Source organism: Balaenoptera borealis, assembly GCF_965194805.1.
Source record: "Balaenoptera borealis genome assembly, chromosome: 1".
NCBI classification, from domain to species: domain Eukaryota; kingdom Metazoa; phylum Chordata; class Mammalia; order Artiodactyla; family Balaenopteridae; genus Balaenoptera; species Balaenoptera borealis.
The window spans coordinates 154,107,032-154,134,358 of NC_138860.1; the positions used below are offsets into that span (position 1 = coordinate 154,107,032).

At 45.4% G+C, this 27,327-nt stretch overlaps 1 protein-coding gene across 1 annotated transcript in view; it reads left to right on the forward strand.

Annotated features, from left to right (window-relative positions):
- The window catches only part of AGBL4 (AGBL carboxypeptidase 4), a 1,392,661-nt gene that overhangs the window by 1,350,962 nt on the left and 14,372 nt on the right, over positions 1–27,327 (forward strand). The gene's annotated exons all lie outside the window — the stretch shown is intronic.

Genomic DNA, 27,327 nt, shown 5'->3' on the forward strand with positions numbered 1-27,327 from the left:
TAAGCTCGGCTCCACTCACTGTACAGACTGTGTTTCCATAGGCCCTGGGGAGAGGGGTCATTTCTTACTGTGAGTGGAGCCCTCTGCTGGACATTCACCTCTACAGCCGTCCCGTCCTTCCAGAGTTAACCCTCTGATGCTGCAATGGAGCAAGCTCCAGGAGAGGGCAGAGATTTCCTGGTTTGCTCGCATCTGTAACCATTGTCTTACCTGGTGGGAGGCATCATCTGCTATAATTAGGCTTCATTAAAATGCTGATTAATAACATGTTGCCTGGGCCAGGCACATGATGGGACTCGCCTAGTTGCTGTGAATGTTAGTGTTCTTTGCAGCTGTTTACACACAGCTAACACTCCTGCAGGGCCCAAAGGGGAGGAGCCAGCGGAGGCTGTGAAAATGCCCCTGCACAGGGGAACCAGATGCAAAGAGATGGCAAGAGATGGAAATAGAGTCTGAGCATGGAGGACCTTGTGGGCCAAGGTAAGCTCTGAGTCTGTTACAGATGGAGCATCCCCAACTGGTGGCCCATGGCTGACTCCTTCCCACAGACGGTGGGTTTGGCCAAGACAATGTTTGCTGGCTGGTGAGCTGGTTGGTGGTTGGTTTAATGTTGAGTTTGAGGGTCTTGGAGCATGGCTTTCACTGTCCAATTTGCCACTATGCCCCCTATTGTTTCACACCTATCATTGCACATACTTACATTATAAACCCATCCTCTGAAAACATTTGAGCTTGTGACCCTGGTGTATCTGATGGGTAAGAGGTGAGGCTGTAAAAAGAACAAGTTAATAGGCAGGGGACATGTATAAACAAAAACGTAGACATAGAAAGCCACGGAGAAAGACCTGGGATCAATTAGGTATTGTGGGGGCCAGAGTGTATGAGGAGGAGCCCAGAGACAAAGATGTATGGATTGTCCAGGGGCATCCACGACCTCTAGTGTGGCGGAATGCGAGTGTAACGTGGGGAGTGGGAGAGATGGGTCAAGAGAAGACTGCAGAGAAGACAGCAGGAACCGGAGCCCAGAGGGAGGCCTTGGACACCATGTTTAATAGACTTGGGCTTGCTCTAGAGAAAGCATGGAACCCGTTAAAAAGGGGTTTAAGTCAGAGAGAGACATGGTCATACCTGCATCTGAGAAATGTCACTGTGGCAGCAGTGATAAGGATGGGTTGGACAACAGCAAGGAGAGAGGATGTTGCAGTCCCCGCAGGTTGCTGAGGCAGATGCAACCCTGAGGCCTGAACCAGGGCAGAGGCAGTGCAATGGAGAGGAGGAAGACACGAAAGCCATTTCTGAGGTGGACTCCATAGGAGATCCATTTCTGAGGTGGACTCCATTGGTTTCCTTCCTTGGGGACACAGCAACACTCCGGGCTGATTGGAGGCCTGGCTGCTGGGCCCACTGGGTTCACAGGAGAAAGTACATAAATGGAGGAATATTGACCTCACACCTGACCTTCTAAAGAGGAATCAAGGCTCATGGGAAGACCAAAGTTCAGTGTGAGAAGGGAAGAGAAAAATCTCTGATTTGGGTTGTTTAGTCTCTCCTCTCTTGGCTCTCACCATAGCAGCCAAACTTTGCCAAATCTTCATCTGAATTCTCACAGCTAAGCCTGATTTTACAGGTCAGAACACTAGGCTTCCCAATGATCAGCTACCTTCCCAAAGCTACTGGTGGTCGGACATTCTTTTGTCATATCATTTCCATATTTAGGAAATTTATTTCTTTTTCTTTGTATCTATATGATTGCTGTCTGTTTGTAAGTCACCTTTCATGTTTATTTCTCTCTCTCTCTCTCATTCTATGTCTTTTTGTTTCTGAGAATTTCTCTTGGTGTGTTATTTCTCTCTGTATCTCTCCCTCTCTGTTTCCCTCTTTTTCTCATTTTCTCTCTCTCTCTCTTTGTCCCACCCTGCCTCCCCCCTCCCTCCATCCCTCTCTTACCCTATTCTGTCTCTTTCTCTCTATCACCAGTTCTGATTAGACAAATGACCTGGGGATGCAGCCAGTCTCTGCCGGGTGGCTAAGCTAATTGATGGCTGCTATAGAATTGCCTAAACAAGGAACTCTTGTCATTAGCAAGAGATGGGTTGCCTTGGCCTACAACTAGGAAACCTTTGAAATCCTGCATCTAAATTGCCATTCTTTTGACTGCTGCTAGTGATGCTAATTAGTTGTGTTAATTGGATGTTTTGATATTTGAAGAGTAAAGCAATCCAACTCCTTCCTCCAGAAAGCCAAAATTATTAATGAACTTGGCAGCAGTCTTGGCTGTCTTTCCACAGTGGGCACAGCCAAAGATTTCGGGGCAAGGGAAGGGGTCGTTCTGAGGAAGTGTCTTGCTATTTCCTGGGGAGAGGGAGAGGCTATGAGGCTGGCTATGGAGTTTCTTAGTGGTGAAATCACACAGTGGGACAGGAGGCCAGAGACCAACATAAGGGATTTGGCTCTGCTCTGCCATTACCTGCCATGAGCCAGGGCAACCATGCTTGAACTTTTGTATCCTGGTGCCTAGCACCATGCCTGGCACACAATTAGCATCTAACACATATGATTGAGTGAATAACACATATGAGCATTGATTTGGGAGTCAGATTCAAATCCCAGTTCAACCACTTTTCTAGCTTGATGATTTGAGCAAAAGTGACTTCACCTCTCTGGTCTCAGATATCCCTCCAACCACATATTAGTGAACTGTTCTGATAAATATCATTTTCTCCCACTTGCTATATTTTCATCCCATCACAAATGGTACCTGGTACCCTGCCTGCCTAACCCGCCTCATGATCTGGCTTAGATTATAAAACAATGTGCTTAAAGCTAAGGAAGAGATAGGTATGGAATTCCTTGGGTACATAGAGAACAGAGCAATTAAGCAACTAATTCAGTCTTGAGGGATCTGGGAAGATTTCCTAAATAGGACAGATTTTTGAGCTGGGTCCACAAGGGTGATTAAGTATTCACCAAAAGGATAAGCAAGAGTGGAAAAAGAGGAAGACACTCCACAAGGGCCTGAGAGCCCAGAGCCATGGATGAGCCCCTCACTGCTCTGAAATAAGAGGCATAAGTGATCTCTTTCAGCATTTTTCAAGGGAGAAAACTATAATCCAGGGCAGGAACAAGAACTATGGAAAGGGAAGGTTGGGTGTGGTAGAGGAAACTTGACATCTCATTCACCATTAGAAGGAACTTTCTTTAGGAAGTCAAGCCCACAGTCTCATCTGGTTAATTGACTTTAGGGATGTTTTCAAACACCATAAGGAGAGGCATAGTTTGGACAGATTGATGAGTTCCAGAGACCCAGCACAAAGATTAATGAGTGACTACTGCATCTTAAAAATGTCACGAAACCAAACTTGGGTCTGTTTGCCCGCCACACAACAAAGCCAATCTAATGACACCAGGTTGTGGTGAAGGAAAGTACAGTGTTTATCACAGGTGTCAAGCAAGGAGAAGAGGCAGCAAAAGACCCGAACTCCCTGATGGCTTTCAGGGAAGGGTTTTTAAAGGCAATATTTGGGGAGGGTTGCAGGGTATGTGATCAGCTCATGGACTTCCTTCTAAGTGGTTGGTGGTGAGGTAGCAGGGTGATGTTTCAGGAATCTCAGTCATCAACCTTCCATTTCTAACCAGTCTATGTGCTTATGCTCAGCATGTAGTCACCAACCTTCACCTGGTTGGGGTCTTAGTTACTGCACAACAACTCAAAGGTCTGTGTCAGATTGTTATGTATATCGCTTGAGGAGCTAGGACTCTGCTTTATCGCTGAACTCTTGTTTAAGCTATCATTACTTTTCTTGCTTGACTGCTTTTCCTTTATTTCTGCATTCCCTCACTTCTCTAATTAGTAACTGCTTGAGTCTGCTCTTTGGAACTCAGGGAAGGCCTAGGACACTAAAGCCTTTTTCTAAAAATAAGAAACATGGGATATGGAGGGGTTTTTGTACCTGGGAGGGTCCTGCAGGGTCCTTCTCAGTTTTAAAAGTGTTGGTAGAGTTGATATGATTTAATCTGCCCTTTTAATAGAAGAAAGAAAGAAGGAAGGAAGGAAGGAAGGAAGGAAAGAAAGAAAGAAAGAAAGAAAGAAAGAAAGAAAGAAAGAAAGAAAGAAAGAGAAAGGGAGGGAGAGAAGGAAGGAAGGAGGGAGGAAGGAAGGAAGGAAGAAGGAGGGAAGGAGGGAGGGAGGGATTATCAAATATTTAAGGATTACCTACCACGGCCCAAGGCCTAGGATAGAGGAAGATGTATCAGACACAGTGGCTGTGCTCAAGGACTAGTCTGAACCTGAACATCTCAAGACACAGACACAGTTGGGTGTCTCTCTGTATCCATGGTGCCCAGCATACACTGGCTCCAAGAGTTAGTTGAATGATTGATTGAAGGAACTTGAGGAGACAGGGAAGAAAAGACATCCATATATGGATGTCTTATGTCACCCATGTGTATCTTATATTATGGGTGGAAAGCTGCAGGTATTATGAAAGAGGAATGGAGTTCAGAGGAGAAGAGAGTGCTCCCAAGAATAAGGTTCAAAAATGTCATGAAGGACGTGGTGGGGTCTAGGCTAAACCTTGAGAGGTGACCAGGACAGAGACTAAGGTGGAGAGCAAACATGAGCAAAGGCACAGGCTCTGTTGGTGATTATTTAACGAGTGTCCACTCAGTGTCTACTCTGTGCCAGGTACTGTGAGAGTAATGGGGATACTAAACTGCTCTCTTGGAATATATAATCCCAGAGAGGAAAGAGGCAGGAGGGTGTGTGTGTGTGTGTGTGTGTGTGTGTGTGTGTTGGTATAGACTGGAGGAGGACGGTGGCACAGGATTAAGGGGAGGAGCTGGAGACTTGGCTGGATCAAGAACATTCAAAGGATATAAAATTTCAGATTATGTCAGGCCTTTATTCTCCACCAGCTATAAAAGGTGTTTGATGTGGAAGGAAAGGAAACTAGCACTGACTGAGCTCCTGCTACACACCAGTGAAAAGTGCTTTGCATACAAGATTCTTATTTAATCTTCTAAACCACTTTGAAGTAGGTCTGTGTATCCCCATTTTACAAATGAGGAGGCCAAGTCTAAGCGACTAGTTAGCAGTGGAATCTCTGTGGCTCCAAAGTCCTTGATGTTTTTTGTACAGCACCATGCTGATCAGACAGCAGGCTCACTCTGTTCCCTCTCCTCGTGCCTTAGCTGATTGGGGGTTGGGGGGAGTGTGTGCACGTGCGCATGCATGCATACATGTGCCTGCTCGTATTTGCCTGCCTACAGGTACCAACTGTGGACAAGGGAGATTCTGATTACTTCCGTCCAATGAATGCTCTGTTCATTCTTGCTGTCTCCTTGGGATTAGAATTAATTGCTGCTGATTACACTGTGTGGAAGAGAAAGGACAGTCATCAACAGTTTGGCTTGGTGGATAAAAACATTGTAATGCAAAATAAAACTGGTTCCTGAGGACTTGAATTAAGAAATTCTCTCTGTTGGAGAAAGATTAGGCATTCTTGGACCAAGATCAACGTTCTATGACCCTATCCAGGCAGGAGGACAACATGCCCCTGCTCTGGTCAGCAGCAAAGATAAAAGCAAGTGAGGCAATATATTTATTTGGAAAATTGATTGTGTATAAAAGCTGTCTAAGTGATTTTGCAAATCTCTTCCTCATCTGTAAGATTAAGACACTTGATGAGGTAAACCCCAAGGTCTTATATTAGTCAGAATTCCTTCGGTTGCAAGTGACAGAAAACCCAACTCAAACTGACTTAAGTAAAAAGGGGAATTAATTAGCTCACAAAATTTTGAAGTCCAAAGGAATACTGGTTTTAGGCATGTCTGGATCAAGAGACTCAAGCAGGGTCCTCAGGACTTGATGTCAATCTACTTCCTGAATATTGGCTCCATTCTCTAATAGGCTCTCTCTCCTCCAGATGAAAAATGGCAGCTCTTGGTGGATATCCCATCCTCTCACCATTAAGGGTGATTCCCTCTCTCCCAAGTCCAGAACTGAGTCTCATTGGGCTTATGCCATGGCTGACTAATCACTGTGGCAAAAGGAATTCAGTGCTCTGCTTGCCAGGAAAGGGTTGACTCCATCCCCATGGAGAGTCTGGGTGGAGTCAGCTCCTCCTGAGCCACAGGGGTTGAGAATGGGGGTTCAACAGGGAAAAGTGGGGTGTTATGAAAAGGGAATAGATTAGGAGCAGGAAACCAAACAAGGCAGATGTCCACTATTGGTACCCTCCTGCTCAGGCATTTTATGATTCTCTAACCACTGCTGCACCGTCAAGTTCAGCCTAGAAAATATGAAGGTCAGTGAAGTTCAGGGAGGACTTGAAGTCAGGAGGTGTGTTTAAAGGCGTAAGAGAGAAAAAAGTATTTTTGAGCACCTGCTTTATGTTAGGGTCCATAACGAGTGCCCTCATGTTCATTGTCATTCAATTTTCACAAGACTTGATTTAGTAGCCATGGTCATTCCCACTTACAGATAAGGAAATTGAGAATTAGATGGTGAGCCACTTGTCTAAATATGTATTCATTTACGTATTCTTCCCACAAAGACTTCTTCGGTGGGATTGTATTGGACTCTGGGGAAACAAGGATGGGGAAGATGCAGGCTCTGCCCTCTAGGACCTCACAGTCTAATGGGGAGAGAGACGCAAAGAGCAGTGGAGATCCTGGGTGCGGTGGGTTCAGTCCCGGTCTGGAGGGTGCCAGGCCATGCTCCCTTTTGTCCCCTCCAGGCACAAGCCCAAGGTTCCCTGCTCTGCATAGGTGGGGCATTGTTCTGAGAGTCTGCAGTTCAAGAGGAGCTTTTGTCCCTGGAGGCCCAGTGGTACTCAACTGGCTTCACCCTCCAGCTCTAACTAGCTGTCAAAAGAACCTGGCTCCTCTACCCCAGGATCACCTTCCCCACACTAGACAGTCATCGTTTCCTCCACAAAACCTCTTCGTCTCTGCACCCAGGCTATCGCTGGTGATAGTCAGGGCCATCTCTTTCTTCTCTCCATCAGACAGTCCTTCTTCAAGGATCCTTGCTTCTGGATTTTTCCCCCTTTGCTAGAGTGACAGAGGAAGAACAAGGCCACCTTCCCTTCTGGAGTTTGTGATATTTGCTTTCAGCCTTCCTCTCATCAACGTCCACGGCTCGGCATTTCTCTTCTCACAACCACATTCTCTCCATCAGTCACTAGGAAGTGGCCTCCATTTCTCCTCCCAGCAAAGTCCTGAGACAACCTTGGCTCAGGAAGAAGGAGGGGCCAGACTCGCCTCCAGATTCCTACCATTAGCAGCAAAACATGAATTGAACACCCAACGTGTCCTACACTCTGCTGGGCACAGGGGAAATGGTGGCAAACAAAGCAGGCAGATTTTGCAATCATGGAAGTTGGTAGTCTAGCAGAGGAGACAGTATCCAAACCCACATATATGCATGTAAAGTTACCAACATGAAAGGACCATGAAGGAGTGCCAGGAGGTCCAGGAGGGGATATGATGGTGGCACCGACACGGCCAGGAGGCTTTCTTGAGGAAGTGGCAATTGAGCTGAGGGCTAAAGAATTAGTAGGAGTTCCTAGAGCCAATGAGGCAGGGGGTCTGCCACGGAGGGAGAATGGAACAGCACAGAACTGGTCTAAGAAATCCTGTTGCCCGAGGGATGGATGAGAGCATGAGATAGCATATGACTTGTTGTCTTATTGTTACTAAAACAGAGCAGGACTGAATGAGATACGAAACAGGCGTGTTTGATACCCTGACGCTGAGCAGACCCCGGTTAGTGTTTGTCAGAGGCGGGGAGGCAGCCGGGCAGACAGACAGGCCAGCTGGCCCAGCAGAGGTGTGGGAGAATGAGAACAGAAAAGAAAAGCTCCGGAGGAAATACGTTCCATCCTAAAGATTGGATAAATGTGTGAGTCTCATGGGAACTTTAAGCCTAACTTGTTACCCATCCTGTGAGTGGGATCACTTCAGCTTTGCCTGACATGAAACCAAGATGTCCCCCAAGGAGCAGTAGATACCAGGAAATGACAAAAACCAGACATTACAATGGAGCTTCATTGTAGGAATCAGAGGAGTCGCCTGGCACAACTGTGCAGCAAAATTAAATTAGGTAAGAACGGTGCCGAGGAAGCCACTCTAGAAAGCACGAAGCTCCCTGGCTTCTAGAAGCCACATTCAGACGTCCTATCCAGAAGCAATGGGGGCACCTCCACCCGGTTCCTCAAGACAAGAACCTGGTACGTTAGCCTCGATACCTTTCCTAGTTCAGCTACCTCTGTAAGCACCCTACATTCAATCCCCAAGTCATGTCAGTTTTACTTTACAAACATTGCTAATTCTATCCCTCCCTCCTTACTCCATGGTTGTGTCCTACCTCAGGCCCTCACTAGCCTCCCTGGATCAGAATGTCCTCCCTGTCTCTAGTCTTGGTCCCTTCCAAACCATCCTCCACCAGGGCCACTGGAGTGATCGTCCCGAAGCCACATCTGACATTCTCTCTCCCTCCCTTAAGACCCTGCCGTGGCTCCTCATTTCCTGCAGGATAAAGCTCACGCTCGTTACATCACACAAGGCACTCATGACCTGTCTTTGTGTGTTTCTTTCTTCCTTCTTCATCTCGTAGGAGGCATTCCAGCTGTGCCGAATGTCTTAGAGTCTTCGAAGGGATGGCCAGGCCTCACACTGCTCGCACATCATGCCTCTGCCTTTGTTCAGGAATGCCTTTCCCTGTCCTCTTTCTCTTTTCACCTGGCCAACTCTTATTTTTCCTTCAGGTGCCCCAGATTTCAACCTTATTCTTCACCTGTTTGTTTATTGCCTATTTTCCCCACTGTGATATGAGCTCCGTGAGGATAGAGATCCTGTTGTTTCGTGTACAGTTGTATCTCAGTATCAAGAAAAGTACACATTATGTAATAGATTCTCAATTATTTGTTAACTAAAGTGTTCAATGAAGACTCATCTCAAAAACAAAAACAAAAACCACTGGCCCCCGCCCCCCACTCAGTTCAACTCAGAAGTCTCAGAAGTCTTCCAGGGCCCCTCCAGTGTTCATTCTTACTGTCTGTGCCCCACTTCCCCTCCCGCCTTCTGCTGGAGTAGCCAGCGCCCTGCACTGCAGTTCTTATTTACAAGTCTTCTCCAAGGGCTGCTCAAGGGCAGGGACTGACTTCTCATCCCAAATCCACAGCAACTGGCCCAGAGCCTTACATAGCACATAATAAATTTTGAATAAATGAATGAATTCATTTTAAGACAGTTAAAATACTTTTCCCATTTAGGTTATTACAGAATATTGAGCACAGTTCCCTGTGCTATACAGTAGGTCCTCACTGGTTATCTATTTAAAATATAGCAGTGTGTATATGTCAATCCCAACCTCCTATACTACCCTCCCCCCAACATTTCCCCCCTGGTAACCATATGTTCGTTCTCTAAATCTGTGAGTCTGTTTCTGTTCTGTAAATAAGTTCAATTGTATCATTTTTTTTTTTTAGGTTCCGCATATAAGCATTATCATATGATATCTGTTTTTCTCTGACTTACTTCACTTCGTATGATAATCTCCAGGTCCATCCCTGAAACTAAGACAACATTGTTAATCAACTATACTCCAATATAGCATAAAAATTAAAATAAATTTACAAATTAAAAAAAGAAAGTTAAAATAATTTTTTTAAATTATAGCATAATTTTAAAAAGCCATAGGGCTTGGAATTGGACAGACCTGAGCTTAAGTCCTAACCAGTTGCTGGCTGAGTCATGTTAGACAAGTGATATCTCTGAACCTCAGTTTTCTAACCTGCAGCATGAGGATACTAAAATCTACCTTGCTTGTGCATAATAAATGAAACTAGCACAGTGCCTGGAAGATAGGAGGTAGCCATAAACATTTATTCCATCCCCTGAGTTTCAAGTTCAAAACAATAGTTAAAAAGAAAATAGCACAAGGGTGAGAGAGTCATAAGGTGTTAAAGCCAGGAGGACCCTAACGCTTGGAACCTGCTCCAAGGTGCCACTGCACAAATATTTGGTCTTTGGTCTTTTTTTTTTTTTTTTTTTTAAGACTGTTGCTTTTTTAAAATTTATTTATTTATTTATTTATTTATGGCTGTGTTGGGTCTTCGTTTCTGTGCGAGGGCTTTCTCCAGTTGCGGCAAGCGGGGGCCACTCTTCATCGCGGTGCGCGGGCCTCTCACTATCGTGGCCTCTCTTGTTGCGGAGCACAGGCTCCAGATGCGCAGGCTCAGTAGTTGTGGCTCACGGGCCTAGTTGCTCCGCGGCATGTGGGATCTTCCCAGACCAGGGCTCGAACCCGTGTCCCCTGCATTGGCAGACAGATTCTCAACCACTGCGCCACCAGGGAAGCCCCTGATCTTGTTTTTATTGTACACCAGCTGAAGCTTCTGATAATATCTATAAGCATCTCTCAGAGAAGCAGGGCCTCCTCTTAGGCGGCAGCGCTTCCAAGTCCCAACAATAGCTGAGCAGGGCCCAGCTGCACAGGCACAGCCGATTCTGAGAGCCAGTTGCCAGAGCTGTGGTCAACCATCAGTGGGAAAGGGAGGTACTGCTGGGGAATTGCTGGAGCCTGGAGTGGAGGAGGAGGGGAGGGGAGGGAGCCACAAAGCAAGCGATAGCATGGGGGCTGGAGGGAGAGATTATTAACTTCCCTCTTGAGTGAGCAGGGGCCCCGAGATAGACAGAGGGGCTATAAATACAGCAGTCCAGGGCAAGTCAGGAAGGGAGAGGTCCTCGGAGACTGAGGTGTGCTAGAGATGGAGGGGGCCGCGGTTCCTGCCAGAGTGATTGGGAGGGGGCGTTAGACGTCCGTCCTACGACGGCAAGGCAGCCTGTGAGGGCAGCTTCCTTTCCCTTCCCGCTGTCTCCAAGGATCTATTCAGGGAGTACTTTTTCCAGGTCGGGCTGCTGAGGCAGCCTCCCAGTCAAGCTCTGGCCCACTTCTCAAGCTCCTGCCCACGCCCATCTCTCTCGTTTCACCTGCGGCATCTCCACCAGATCCCGTGTAACCCCCAGACCAGTGGTTCTCACCCAGGGGTGAACCGTCCCCGCAGGGAATGTGTGACAATGTCTGAAGACATTTTTGGTTATCCCCAAAGAGTGGCGGATTCTGCTGGCACCTAAAGAAAGAAACCAGGAATGCTGCTAAACATCCTACAATGCGCAGGACCGTTCCCTACACCATAGGATCAGATCATCCAGCCCCAAATGTCAACAGCGTCTGCGCTATCAGCAGCTTGAGGCAGGACCACCAGTCTTTGTTTATATACTCAGTGTGTGTTCTCTATATACTATTACATGGCCCAACACATAGGAGGTGCTTGGTAAGTGTCTGTTGAGGGAATAAATGAGTAACAAATGATGAATGAATGACATCAACCTTCCTAATGTTGTTTTAAGTCCAAAAATCCCCCTCGCTCATCCCTTCCAGACTCAGCACACTATACCTGAGGTCAGGTCTCCATCTGTCCTGGCCCAGCCGGCCTCTAGCCTGATTTCTCTTCTAAATACACTGTTAGAGTGGCAGGCCCCACCGTCACACCTGAGGCTGTCCCTCACCTGAGTGGCGGGGAAGGATATCCCCTGCTCCAGGGATGCCCTTCTCCTAGGGAAGAGCAGAGACACAGTGAGCCTTAGGACTAGAGGTCACCTGGGTCCACCTCCGGCCAATTTTATGGGAGAGGAAACTGAGGCCCACCGCATGGAAGGACCTGCAGGGTCTTATCACTATACATCCAGGAAACAGAACTTTAAAAATAATTTCTTTATCTCTCCCTCCCTCTGTCTCTCTGCCCTTCTTTTTCTCCCTTCCTTGTTTTTTGGCTTGTTTGTTTGTCTTCTCCCTGCCTCTGTTAATAGGCCTAACATGTGTACAATGACTCTGGAAACAAATTTGAACCTGGCATACCCTTGTCCTTAAAGAACTCATGCTTTGTTGGCAATGACAGGCTCATAAATAATAGTGATAATTTTAAAAGCTACTACATAGCAACATTGTGCTGGGTGCTTTGGATATACAATTCCTAATCAGCACAATTGTACTGTGAGGTAGGTAGCATTGTCCATTTCAGAGGTGAGAAAACTGAGGCTCAGAGAATGTAAGCAGCTTGCCCAAGGTCACACAGCTAAATGTATAGCAGCCAAGGTTAAAAGCCGTGCTTTTCAGATTCTAAAGCCCACATTTAAATGTACAACAGGATACAGTGTCAAGGGACAAGGCTTAGACCAGATTATAGAAAGCCAGGAATGCCAGATTTCAGAGTTTAGATCTTACCCTGTAGGTGACAGGGAATTGTAAGTCAGGGGTTGTAAGTCAGGAAGTGACAAGGTTAGCAACTGTGAGAATGGGACTCTCAGCAAAACTGGGGAGAACTTGAAGGCAAGAAGACCAATTAGGAGGCTGAAGCACAGTTCAGGTAAGAAATAAGGGCCTGAACTAAAGGGCTAGTGGTGGGAGAAGAGGAGGGGGCAGGGTTCCGATGTGTATAAGAAGTAAAATAAGCAGCACATGGTCCATTACAGGTATTTCCTGCCCTTGAGAGGCAGCAAATAATGCAAGTAAAAAGGACTCTGGAGTTAGACATATTTGGGTCCAAATCCTGGTAAATCCACTTGCTGCTTGTGCGGGAGGTGTTGGACCTCTCCGAGAGCTACTGAGGGTCTGGCGGGTGGTGTGGGTAGAGCGCCCAGCACGGAGCCAGAGCTCCACCCCTGACGCTCTCAGCGTCTTCACCCTCAGCTCTTAGCTAAGCAGATGAACTCAGGGCACATGCCGCAACCCCCGAAGATGTCCGGACCCCAGTCCTTGGAACCTAGAGATATAAATGTTACCTAATATAGAAACAAGGTCTCTGTAGATGTCATTTCTAGGGATCTTGAGGTGCGAGAGTATCCTGGATTATCTGGGTGGGCCCTAAATGCAATCACATGTATCCTTATAAGAGGACGGCAGAGGGACATGTGACCACAGAGGCAGAGACTGGAGTGATGTGGTCACAAGCCAAGGAATGCCCGCAGCCACCAGAAGCCGGGAGAGGCCAGAAACGGTTTCTCCCCTAGAGCCTCAAGACAGCGTGTGACCCTGTTAACGCCTTGACTTCGGCCCATTGAAATGGATTTCAGTCTTCTGGCCTCAGGAACTGTGAAAGACTAAATTTCTGTTGTTTTAAGCCACTAAGTGTGTGGTACTTTGTTTCAGTGGCAATAGGAAATGAATATAGAGCCTCATAGCTATCCGCAACTTTCAGCATTCTTTAGTGGTTTGGACACCTCCCCACCATTTATACCTGTGTGCTCATCTCCAGCCTCTTCTCTGAAGTGAGCCTCTCAGAAAATACCCACCCTCTTGAGTTGTACTTCACTTATCAAAGAGGAGGTGTCCCTTCCCATCAGTCTGTCTCTCCCTTCCTTCTCTCTGTCCTTCTCTGCCTCTCTCTCTGTCTCTGCCTCTATTTTTGTCTTGCTCAGCTCATTTACTGTCTCTCCTCTTATGCCTGTGTTTCCCTGTTTTTTTTCCTTTTGTTTCTTTCTGTCTCATCCTCTGCCTTTCTCCCTTTCCCTCCCCCGTCACCCTCCCTGTTGTCTACAGTTGCATGTTTCTCTCCCTTTCGCTCTCCCTCTCTCAGTGACTCTCTCTCTCTCTCTCTCTCTCGCTCTGTCTCTGTCTCTGTCTCTCTCTCAGTCTGATTCTCTCTCTCTCTCTCTGTCATCCACTTCGTAGGTTTCTGTCTCTGCCCCTCACTCCTTTCTCTCCAGTTTTCAAGTTTGAGTTTCTCTCGGCCCCCCTGATGAGTTTCTCTCCTTATCTTTCCGCTCCATCCTGACGCGTTTCTCCCTGTATCTTCCTGTCTGCTTGCATCTCTCTCTCTGTTGGTCTCTGCCCCTGCCTGTTTCTCCCTGTCTCTTCCTCCCTCCTGCTGTGTCTCCCTGGCTTTCTCTCCCATTCATGGCCTCCTTACCTCAGGGGGTGCCTCAGGACTTGCATGGGATTGGAGAAGACTCTGCAATTACATCTGCAGCCTCTGCACGGCACTCGGGAGACAGATTCATCTGTCATGCCCCTGTCTGACACCATGGGAGGATGGGTGAGGCAGGCAGAGACAAAAGATCCTTGGCATCGCACTGTTCTTCTGCCTTTACCTAGAGGCTCCTGGGCAGTTGCCTCTCAACATTCCAGCAGTGCTGTCAGCCTTACCAAAGAGAAATCACTTTTCCTTGGCCGACTCCTCTGCAGAATTAATCAGTCCCCTTTAATGATAATCATCTTTTGCTGCCGTGAATAGGAGTGTGGGCAGAGAAAGAATTCTAGGTGGGGGCTTCCCAGCAGGGAGCAGGTAGGAGTTAAACCTTCATATTTGGAGGCAGGATGATGGCAAGGAAAGACCTTCATGAGGACAGGGACTGTGTCTGTTTTTCTTGTCATTGTGTCCTAGGTCCTAGAACGGTGTCCGGCACGTAGAAGGTACCTAATGATTATATGAATGATGAATGAGTGAATGAATGAACAAATGAATGGGCTTCAATCCTCTGTGCGCCAGTATCTGGTGAGCCTCACTGGACAAGTCCCTTCTGATTTTTCTTCTGCAAAATGGGGATAGCGGGACTTCCCTGGAGGTCCAGTGGTTAAGACTTCGCCTTCCAATGCAGGGGGCACAGGTTCAATCCCTGGTCAGGGAGCTATGATCCCACATGCCTCGGGGCCAAAAAACTAAAACAAAACAGAAGCAATGTTGTAACAAATTCAATAAAGACTTTAAAAATACGGGGAGAGCAATTAGACCTGCCTGCAGCACGCATCTGTGGGGAGAGAGGAAGCGAAATATGGTACCTGCTGAGCGGGGCTGGACCTCAGCTCCCTGCAGGGCAGGGAGGCCAGGCGTACTCAGCAGTGGTTCTGGAAGAGCTGCAGGGAGTGAGAGGTGTGCAGCCGGCTTCAGACATGAGGGCCTGGGGAAGGAGCAGGCCGGGGAAGGGAGGCCACAGGCCAGGCGGGAGGATGTGTATGAGATGCGTCCCCTCTGGCTTTGCTCTGGGAGGTGAGGGGGAGCTTCAGTCAGTCAGGAAACTGCCACGTGCCAGGAAGGAGGTGTTCCTCAATCCCACCCTGGAGGCTTACCGTTATCCCCAGTGATGGGATTGGGCTGGACTTAGCAGGAGACCAGCTATGAAGTGACTGGTCAGAGGTCCTGCTTCAGACGAGGAGGGTCACTCATGCTCGGTGCTGCCCAGCTGCCCCGCATCCTCCAAGCCCGCTGAAGCCCCACTTTATCAATGAGGACTCCTCTGACCACTCTACTTTCTGCTACGATCTGCTGCCTGTCCCCCAGCACTCCCCTTGCCCTTTTCCTTACCTTTACTTCATAGCACACATCACTCTCTGGCATCTCAGTAATGTACAAGTGTACTAGATTAACAGTTTGTCTCCAGTAGCTAGAATGTAAGCTTCATGAAGACAGGGATCTTGGTCAGTTTTGTTCACTGTGCTAAGCACCTAAAATAACTTGGCACAGAGTAGGTTCTTGATAAATATTTGTTGAATGAAAGAACAGGGATGGGATTTTTCATAAGCTTATGGTGTTGAGGCCTTTGCTTGAACATACCATGTTAACGCTGCAAAGAACTTGAGAGACGATACATGCTACCCACAGAGAAGTTAAGCCCAGAGAAAGGAAATGGCCAAGATCACATGGAAAGTTACCGATTGAAACCAGGTTGGTCTCTTGATTCCCATTTATGGGCTCATTCAATGCACCAGATCTGAGGCCCTGAGATAAGAGAACAGAGGGTCCTGCAGTCACTGCCATTCTCCCAGGGACCTTGGATGCCCTCTGAGAGCCAGGGGCAATGGGATGGAGAGTGAGTAGAAGGGAACAGAACATACAGTGAGCAAAAATTTATGGCATGAATAATCCTAGAGAGGTGGTGGTTCAGAAACCATTTCCATTATTGATATTTTCCTATTTCTGATTGAGGATCTGGGTGCCCAACATCTCACAGGCATCTTGAACTCAAGCTGAACTCCTAACCTCTCCCCCAAGCCTTTCCTCCCTCAGTTTTCCACATTCCAGAGCACGGCCCCCCCATTCACCCAGCTACCAGGGCTAAGTATGCGGAGTCACCCTTCCTTCCTTCCTCTCTCTCAAGCCCCACATCCCACCCGTCAGCAGATCCTGCCAGTTCTTCACCCCAGGACATATCTTCCCATCTCTACTGCCTCCATCCTGGTGCAGGGCCCCATCTTTCCCCTGGACCATCGCTGTATTCTCCTGGCTGGCCCGCCTGTTTCCACTCTTGCTTTCTTATTTTTAGCAAAGCAATGACCTGACCTTTTAAAGTTATAAATCAGACCATCTCATTTTCCTGCTTAAAATTCTTCATTCACTTAGATGCTTCCCATTCACTTAGAAAATCCAGAGTCCTGAAGGTGACCCAGAATAATGTGCCACGTGATCTAACCCTTGCCTATCTCTCCACACCAACCCTCTTTCAGCCTGTCTGTCCCACCCAAGGACCCTTCCCACACACGTTTCCTTCTTCATAGATACTTCTGTACCTACTGCCCACTCTCAGTTCACAGAGGCCTGCCCACACCCCCTCTCTAAGGCAGTACCCCATTGCCCTCAGGTACAGACTCTGTTCATTTTCTTCCTAGCACTATTAAAATTGTAGTTATGTATTTATTCAGGGTTTTTGCATTACTTTGTTACTGTTTCTGCTTCTGGATTTAAAAATACTTGTCTTGGTTGGTTGTTTTATGTTTGGTTGGTTGGTTTTTGGTTTTTGGTTTTTGTTTTTTTAACCACAGTATACCTGCGCCTTCTAGAGAACTTGAGCATACTAGATGATCAATAAAATATATTGAGTGAACAGGTGATAAATACAACCATAGATAGGCCCTGGTTTTTATTGCCAACAGAATACAAGTTTAAATTCCATAATTTGACATTCAGAGCCTTCGCTAATCTGATGCCAGCCTACCATTGCAGCCCCACCTTCCCCTCTACACTTTAGCTCCCTTGGTCCACGGGCCCTTCTCTGTCTTGTTTCTGGCCCAGGATCACGGGCCCCAGGCCCACTCCCTGCTTCTACTGATGCTAATCTCTCTCTTCCTCCCTCTTTCATATTTGTCTTTGTCTGTCAAATCTTGGCTATATACCCACTTCCATGAAGCCTTTCACAATTCCTCCATTTGAAATTAAATCTCCAACATGTCCACAGAATTTAGGATCTGAATTTATGATCACGCTCAAGAGAGGAGAAAGAATGCATGGTGTTAACAGACACTCAGGTTGCCCTTCCCCCTGGGAGTGAAGACTGCTGCCATGTCCTGCCTGCCGTACACAGTGCGGTGTTACTCCAGGACCTTGCTTCAGACAGGTCTGGACTCAAAGAGGGCTAAAAATCCTCAACAGGAACTCTCCAGTAATTAAGCAGCACCCAACAACAAATGAGCACAGGTCCCTGGCATGCCCTCAAACTTGCTTTTCACTAAGTACCATGATTTCTCCAAATACCTACCATATGAACTGAGAATAATAAAACTCCAGAAGAGAGTAACCTCAGAGGCCTGCTCCACCCCTGCTGTGAGACCTGGGAGGGCCAGACAGAATTTCGAGATAAGGACCCTCACTTCACCCTCAGCCGTGTGGCTGACAGGGTCTTGGTGCTCCAACCAGGTGTCAGGTCTGTGCCTCTGAGGTGGGAGAGCCAAGTTCAGGACATTGGTCCACCAGAGACCTCCTGGCTCCACGTAATATCAGATGGCTCTCCCACAGATCTCCATCTCAGCACAAAAACCCAGCTCCACTCAACGACCAGCAAGTTACAGTGCTAGACACCCCATGCCAAACAACTAGCGACACAGGAACACAACCCCACCCATTAGCAGAGAGGCTGCCTAAAATTATAATAAGGTCACAGACACCCTAAAACACGCCACTGGATGCAGTCCTGCCCACCAGAAACACAAGATCCAGCCTCATCCACCAGAACACAGGCACCAGTCCCCTCCACCAGGAAGCCTACACAACCCACTGAACCAACCTTAGCCACTGGGGGCAGACACCAAAAACAATGGGAACTATGAACCTGCAGCCTGAGAAAAGGATACTCCAAACACAGTAAGTTAAGTAAAATGAGAAGACAGAGAAATATGCAGCAGATAAAGGAGCAAGGCAAAAACCCACCAGACCAAACAAATGAAGAGGAAATAGGCAGTCTACCTGAAAAAGAATTCAGTGTAATGATAGTAAAGATGATCCAAAATCTTGGAAATAGAATGGAGAAAATACAAGAAATGTTTAAAAAGGACCTAGAAGAACTAAAGAGCAAACAAACAATGATGAACAACACAATAAATGAAATTAAAAATTCTCTAGAAGGGATCAATAGCAGAATAATTGAGGCAGAAGAATGGATAAGTGACCTGGAAGATAAAATAGTGGAAGTAACTACCGCAGAGCAGAATAAAGATAAAAGAATGAAAAGAATTGAGGACAGTCTCAGAGACCTCTGGGACAACATTAAACGCACCAACATTCGAATTATAAGGGTCCCAGAAGAAGAAGAGAAAAAGAAAGGGACTGAGAAAATATTTCAAGAGATTATAGTTGAAAATTTCCCTAATATGGGAAAGGAAATAGTCAATCAAGTCCAGGAAGCACAGAGAGTCCCATACAGGATAAATCCAAGGAGAAACATGCCAAGACACATATTAATCAAACTATCAAAAAATTAAATACAAAGAAAAAATATTAAAAGCAGCAAGGGAAAAAAAAACAAATAACATACAAGGGAATCCCCATAAAGTTAACAGCTGATCTTTCAACACAAACTCTGCAAGCCACAAGGGAGTGGCAGGACATATTTAAAGTGATGAAAGGGAAAAACCTACAAGCAAGATTACTCTACCCAGCAAGGAACTCATTCAGATTCGACAGAGAAATTAAAACCTTTACAGACAAGCAAAAGCTAAGAGAATTCAGCACCACCAAACCAGCTTTACAACAAATACTAAAGGAACTACTCTAGGCAGGAAACACAAGAGAAGGAAAAGACCTACAATAACAAACCCAAAACAATTTAGAAAATGGTAATAGGAACATACATATCAATATTTACCTTAAATGTAAATGGATTAAATGCTCCAACCAAAAGACATAGACTGGCTGAATGGATACAAAAACAAGACTGGTGTATATGCTGTCTACAAGAGACCCACTTCAGACCGAGAGACATATACAGACTGAAAGTGAGGGGATGGAGTAAAATATTCCATGCAAATGGAAATCAAAAGAAAGCAGGAGTAGCAATTCTCATAGCAGACAAAATAGGCTTTAAAATAAAGACTATTACAAGAGACAAAGAAGGACACTACATAATAATCAAGGGATAAATCCAAGAAGATACAACAATTGTAAATATTTATGCACCCAACATAGGAGCACCTAAATATATAAAACAAATGCTAACATCCATAAAAGGGGAAATCGACAGTTACACAATCATAGTAGGGGACTTTAACACCTCACTTTCACCAAAAGATAGATCATCCAAAATGAAAATAAATAAGGAAACACAAGATTTAACTGATACATTAAACAAGATGGACTTAATATTTATAGGACATGTCATCCAAAAACAACAGAATACACTTTCTTCTCAAGTGCTCATAGAACATTCTCCAGGATAGATCGTATCTTGGCTCACAAATCAAGCCTTGGTAAATTTAAGAAAATTGAAATCGTGTCAAGTATCTTTTCTGATCACAACGCTATGAGACTAGATATCAATTACAGGAAAAAATCTGTAAAAAATACAAACACATGGAAGCTAAACAACACAGTACTAAATAACCAAGAGATTACTGAAGAAATCGAAGAGGAAATCAAAAAATACCTAGAAACAACTGACAATGAAAACACAACAACCCAAAACCTATGGGATGGAGCAAAAGCAGTTCTAAGAGGGAAGTTTATAGCAATACAATCCTACCTCAAGAAACAAGAAACATCTCAAATAAACAACCTAACCTTACACCTAAAGCAATTAGAGGAAAAAGAACAAAAAAACCCAAAGTTAGCAGAAGGAATGAAATCATAAAGATCATATCAGAAATAAATGAAAAAGAAATGAAGGAAATGATAGCAAATATCAATAAAACTAAAAGCTGTTTCTTTGAGAAAATAAATGAAATTGATAAACCATTAGCCAGACTCATCAACAGAAAAAGGGAGAAGACTCAAATCAATAGAAATAGAAATGAAAAAGGAGAAGTAACAACTGATACTGCAGAAATACAAAGGATCATGAGAGATTACTACAAGCAACTATATGCCAATAAAATGGACAACCTGCAAGAAATGGATGAATTCTTAGAAAAGCATAACCTTCTGTGACTGAACCAGGAAGAAATAGAAAATATAAACAGACCAGTCACAAGCACTGAAATTGAAACTGTGATTAAAAATCTTCCAACAAACAAAAGCCCAGGACCAGATGGCTTCACAGGTGAATTCTATCAAACATTTAGAGAAGAGCTAACACCTATTCTTCTCAAACTCTTCCAAAATATAGCAGAGGGAGGAACACTCCCAAACACATTCTACGAGGCCACCATCACCCTGATACCAAAACCAGACAAAGATGCCACAAAGAAAGAAAACTACAGGCCAATACCAATGATGAACATAGGTGCAAAAATCCTAACCAAAATACTAGCAAACAGAATCCAACAGCACATTAAAAGGATCATACAACATGATCAAGTGGGGTTTATCCCAGGAATGCAAGGATTCTTCAATATTCACAAATCAATCAACGTGATACACCATATTAAAAAACTGAATGATAAAAACCATATGATCATCTCAATAGATGCAGAAAAATCTTTTGACAAAATTCAACACCCATTTATGATAAAAATCCTCCAGAAAGTAGGCATAGATGGAACTTACCTCAACATAATAAAGGCCATATATGACAAACTCACAGCCAACATCATTCTCAATGGTGAAAAACTGAAACCATTTCCTCTAAGATCAGGAACAAGACAAGGTTGTCCACTCTCACCACTAGTATTCAACATAGTTTTGGAAGTTTTAGCCACAGCAATCAGAGAAGAAAAGGAAATAAAAGGAATCCAAATCAGAAAAGAAGAATTAAAGCTGTCACTGTTTGCAGATGACATGATACTATACATAGAGAATTCTAAAGATGCTACCAAAAAACTACTAGAGCTAATCAATGAATTTGGAAAAGTAGCAGGATACAAAATTAATGCACAGAAATCTCTTGCATTCCTATACACTAATGATGAAAAATCTGAAAGAGAAATTAAGGAAACACTCCCATTTACCACTGCAACAAAAAGAATAAAATACCCAGGAATAAACCTACCTAAGGAGACAAAAGACCTGTATGCAGAAAACTATAAGACACTGATGAAAGAAATTAAAGACAATGCAAACAGATGGAGAGCTATACCATGTTCTTGGATTGGAAGAATCAACATTGTGAAAATGACTATAGTCCCCAAAGCAATCTACAGAGTCAATGCAATCCCTATCAAACTACCAATGGTATTTTTCACAGTACTAGAAAAAAATTTTTCACAATTTCTTTGTAAACACTAAAGACCCCAAATAGCCAAAGCAATCTCGAGAAAGGAAAACAGAGCTGGAGGAATCAGGCTCCTGGACTTCAGACTATACTACAAAGCTACAGTAATCAAGACAGTATGGTACTGGCACAAAAACAGAAATATAGATCAAGGGAACAGGATAGAAAGTGCAGAGATAAACCCATGCACATATGGTCACCTTATTTTTGATAAAGGAGGCAAGTATATACAATGGAGAAAAGACAGTTTCTTCAATAAGTGGTGCTGGGAAAACTGGACAGCTGCATGTAAAAGAATGAAATTAGAACACTCCCTAACACCATACACAAAAATAAACTCAATATGGATTAAAGACCTAAATGTAAGGCCAGACACTATAAAACTCTTAGAGGAAATCATAGGCAGAACATTCTATGACATAAATCACAGCAAGATCCTTTTTGACCCACCTCCTAGAAAAATGGAAATAAAAACAAAAATAAACAAATGGGACCTAATGAAACGTAAAAGCTTTTGCACAGCAAAGGAAAAAATAAACAAGACAAAAAGACAACCCTCAGAGTGGGAGAAAATATTTGCAAATGAAGCAACTGACAAAGGATTAATCTCCAAAATTTACAAGCAGCTCATGCAGCTCAATATCAAAAAAACAAACAACCCAAACCATAAATGGGCAGAAGTCCTAAATAGACATTTCTCCAAAGAAGATATACAGATTGCCAACAAACACATGAAAGGATGCTCAACACCACTAATCATTAGAGAAATACAAATCAAAACTACAATGAGGTATCACCACACACCGGTCAGAATGGCCATCATCAAAAAATCTACAAACAATAAATACGGGAGAGGGTGTGGAGAAAAGGGAACTCTCTTGCACTTTTGGTGGAAATGTAAATTGATACAGCCACTATGCAGAACAGTATGGAGGTTACTTAAAAAACTAAAAATAGAACTACCAAATGACCCGGCAATTTCACCACTGGGCGTATACCCTGAGAAAACCATAATTCAAAAAAGTCATGTACCACAATATTCATTGCAGCATTATTTACAATAAACAGGACATGGAAGCAACCTAAGTGTCCATCGACAGATGAATGGATAAAGAAGATGTGGCATATATATACAATGGAATATTACTCAGCCATAAAAAGAAACGAAATTGAGTTTTTTCTAGTGAGGTGGATGGACCTAGAGCCTGTCATACAGAGTGAAGTAAGTCAGAAAGAGAAAAACATGTACCGTATGCTAACACATATATATGGAATCTAAAAAAAAAAGAAAAAGAAATTGGTTCTGAAGAACCTAGGGGCAGGACAGAAATAAAGACGCAGACATAGAGAATGGACTTGAGGACATGTGGAGGGGGAAGGGTAAGCTGGGACAAAGTGAGAGATTGGCATGGACATATATACACTACCAAATGTAAAATAGATAGCTAGTGGGAAACAGCCACATGGCACAGGGAGATCAGCTCAGTGCTTTGTGTCCACCTAGAGGGGTGGGATAGGGAGGGTGGGAGGGAGACGCAAGAGGGAGGAGATGTGGGGATATATGTGTATGTATAGCTGATTCACTTTTTTATAAAGCAGAAACTAACACACTATTGTAAAGCAATTGTACTCCAATAAAGATGTCAAAATAAATAAATAAAAGACACTCAGGTTCATATGCCACCTCTATCACTTTCGAGACACAAGGCTCTGGGTCAATTATGCAAACTCTGCTGTTTTCAGTTTCCTGTAAAATATGTGTAGAATTGTGCTTTGACCTTGCAGGGGTGTGGTGGGGATTATCGACAGTAAATATGTACACTGTACGGTGCACAGGGTATGCTGGAAAAAAAAATGGTAGTTGCTTTTGTAAAGGTGAGAATGGAACAGCCTGTTTGCTGGTATGGTTAGTTGGGACATGTTAGTTTCCTCTTCTAGACTGTAAACAGAATTTGTCTAATTCTTCTTTAACCTCAATCTCTGCCCTTCTTCATGGCAGTACACACATGGGAGGAGCCCCCAGAATGTTAGAATGAATGAACAAATGAATGAATGAATGAGAATATCCCAGCCCTCACTACCTGTTAAAGGGTCCCACCAAGTGCTGGAGCTATTGACGCCCACCCTTTACTTTAAAACAGCTGTGGGCAGAAGTCACCAAGTCAGTCTGAGTTTCAGACAACACCAGACAAACCCTCCTGCTTCTCTGATTCAAGGGTCCAGATCCCACCTGCTGTCTGTTCCTGCCCTCTGCGAGAAGCCCATCAGGGAGCTACAGAAGAATCTGAGGAGGATGACATTTTGAACTTATAGGCTGTTCTGAGGTTTTTGTTGGCAATGAAGAGTTGGGAGTTTTCACCCCAATTTTTTTTGTCTCTTAATTCTGCAGTATATTGGAAAAGGTTCCAGCCAAGAGAGCTATTGCTTTCTCCTTGCCTAGATCTTAAATCTTTGTTCAAAGACAGCTTGTTTTAATTGAAAATGTTCAGTCAGTCTCTTCACTCCTCTCACCCACGTCTCATTTCTTGACTCCAGCAGGGCCAGTGCAGTAAATAATCTGGAGTGAGGCTCTCAGGGCTTAGGAAATATGTAATATTGTTGGAAAGAGAAAGACGGTTGTCCCTGACAATTCCCACCTTTAAAACACTGTCTTTTAAACAGAGCTTGCTAAAATGATCAGCACCTCACAGAGGGACATTTTACTGCAACAGCCCAACTCCTCCGCCTTGTAGAGCCCAGGAGTATTGACTACCAAGGAGCTCTCCTAGGATTGCTTCCAGTCTGGGTGAGTCTGGAGTTCACTGCAGGTCAGGAGGAAGGGTTCAGACTTCCCTCTGGCCCCATTCATGCACTTACTTAGTCAGCACCCACGTGTTAGTCGCATACCTCACCACCATAATCCTGCGAGGCAGGCATTGTTATTCACATTTTACAGGTGAGGAAATGAGGGCTCAGGGAGATGGGAAAGCCTCTGCAAGGCCACACTGTGTTTCAGTTCTCCTCTGCTGCGTAACGAGTCTCCCCCAAACTTAGTGTTTAAAACCACAGCTATCCTCTCTTGTTTTCTGTGGGTCAGCAATTTGGGAAGGGCTCCCCTGAGTACTCTTAGCTTGGCATCTTTGATGCAGTGGCAGTGAGACAGTGGCTGGAGCGGTGGTGTGCTGGAGGAGCTGCTGCGGGCTGGCCAGGAATCTCTCTCTAAAGTAATCTCTCCACGAAGTCTCAGGGCCTCTCCCTGCAGCCCCTCCACGGGCTAGTTTGGGCTTCCTCACAGCATGGTGGCCTCAGGGCAGTCAGACAGCTTGCCTGGAAGTTCAGGGCCCCAGCTGGAACATTCGAGCAGGCAAGGTGCAAGTTATATCTGCTTTTCTGGCCTCTCCTCAGAAGTCCCACACTGTCACTTCTGCCATTCCTTTGGTGGCAAATGAGTCACAAAGCCCACTCAGCTTCAGAGAGAGGGGATACAGACGCCACCTCTCAGTGGAGGGAGTGTCAGGGTCACATCATAGAATAACAGGTGAGATGGGAGACATTGTTGCAGACATCTTTGGAAAGTACAATCTGCCCCACACAGCATGTGGCCGAGCCAGGATTCGGATTCGGATTCGGATTAGGTACATTTGATTCCAAAACTTCTACTACAGTCTTTTAGCCCCGTTCACAGGAACCTCTCCCTTACTCTGTGCCCCTGTAGCTCTTACTGTTTTGTTTGTTTGTTTGTTTGTTTATTTTTGGCTGCGCTGGGTCTTCGTTGCTGCGTGCGGGCTTTCTCTAGTTGTGGTGAGTGAGGGCTACTCTTCGTTGTGGCACATGGGCTTCTCATTGCGGTGGCTTCTCTTGTTGCAGAGCATGGGCTCTAGGTGCACGGGATCAGTAGTTGTGGTATGTGGGCTTCAGTAGTTGTGGCACGTGGGCTTCAGTAGTTGTGGCTCACGGACTCTAGAGCGCAGGCTCAGTAGTTGTAGCTCACGGGCTTAGTTGCTCCACAGCATGTGGGATCTTCCCGGACCAGGGCTCGAACCCGTGTCCCCTGCATTGGCAGGTGGACTCTTAACCACTGTGCCACCAGGGAAGCCCTGTAGCTCTTACTGTTGACACACGCAATGGTGATTTGGTCTCCCCAAGCCAGCTAGAGCCTGGCTAGGTTGAAGCAGCCAGCCACTTCTGCAGGCCCTGGTGGCGAGACTGCCTCCAGGGTCTGCTGGTCTGAGAGCCCATGCTTGACACCAGCTTGTGAACTTTTTAAAGGAGGGGACAGAGAAGGTCGGTCACAGCCAGAGGAAGAAAGCAGGTGGCAGCCCCAGAGCACAGCAAGCCTGCGGCATGTCTCACTGTCTTAAACAACTCGTCTGGCGTTTCTCCTTCTCCCACCAGGCACTGGCCTGGGATGACTCAGCCCTTGACAGAAAAGGTGCCTTCAAGTTGGGAAACAGCCCAGAGTGGTGGAAAGCTCACAGTTCTGGAGTCAGACACTCCCAAATTGGAGTCTTGACTCTACCATTTCCAGTTATATAGCTTTGGACAAGTTTCTTAACCTCTCAGAGCAAAAGGGAGATAAAAATGCCTTCCTCCTTGGGTTTTTTAAAATGCATATGTAAGCAAAGTGCCAGTGTGGTGCCAGGAACTCCATAAATGCTGGTGTTCATGTCTGGGGCCACATCCAACCCCAGCTTGGAGACGTCTTGAAGAGAGTGGTGAGAACTCACTCAACTCTTCCACAGATGCTAGTCTACCTCCATGAGCCTGGGTAGAATGATGGCTGAGATGTACCCAGTGAAGTGGCAGCTAAACTGAGGTTTCTGGAAGCTGAGAAGGAGTCTGCCCTGTAAGGCCTGTGGGCAGAGGGGAGAGTGGTCTGGGAAGATGGAATGGAATGGACAAAGGTCTGGAGGTAAAAGAAGTTCAGTATCACTTGAGTGTGAAGGTCGAGGGGTGGAAGGTGGGAGGCAACAAGCACAAAGCTGAGACCTAACTACAAAGGACCCGGTAGATCAAGTTCCAAAATTTGAACTTTAAAGGCAACTGGGAGCCACTGAAGGGCTTTACTCAGCTGGGTGGTGTAGTCAGATCTGCGTTTTAGAATAACTACCCTCCCACCCCACCCCCACCAGCAACGTTATAGAAAATGGAGTAGAGGCAGGCACTCTTATGGCAGGAAGGCCATTAGGACAGGATGACACAATTCAAGGAAAAGATGGTGCTGGCCTTTTCTAGGGGAACAGCAGGGGCCTGGAGAAACTGAAGAGATAGGAGGTCCCTTGGGTAAGAGTTGGTGACGGCTTGGACGTTCAGAGCTGAGAGATATGAGATAAAAGATAAGTGCTTTGAATGAAGTCAGTTCAGAAGCCACGGAAGTAGGGGGCAAGGGCACCAATCATAGACCTGGGAGACGAGTATTGTGGGAGGCTTTACTAAAGAGACATCACCTAACTGGAGAATTGATAGTTAAAAATTAGCCAAAGGGAAGGGGAAGACACTTCAGGGAGAGGAAACAGCTCATGTGAAGCCCCAGAGATATGATAGATAATGCACAGAGCATATGCTCCATGTTGTTGAATAGATGATTGCTGTGCTAATTTATACTAAAATGTGAATGGTCAATATGGAATTGACCCCTTTCCCCTCCCCAGGGAGTTTGTACTTTAACAGGTCACGAACGCTTACCCTAAGGATTCATAATTGGTAGATTTCAAG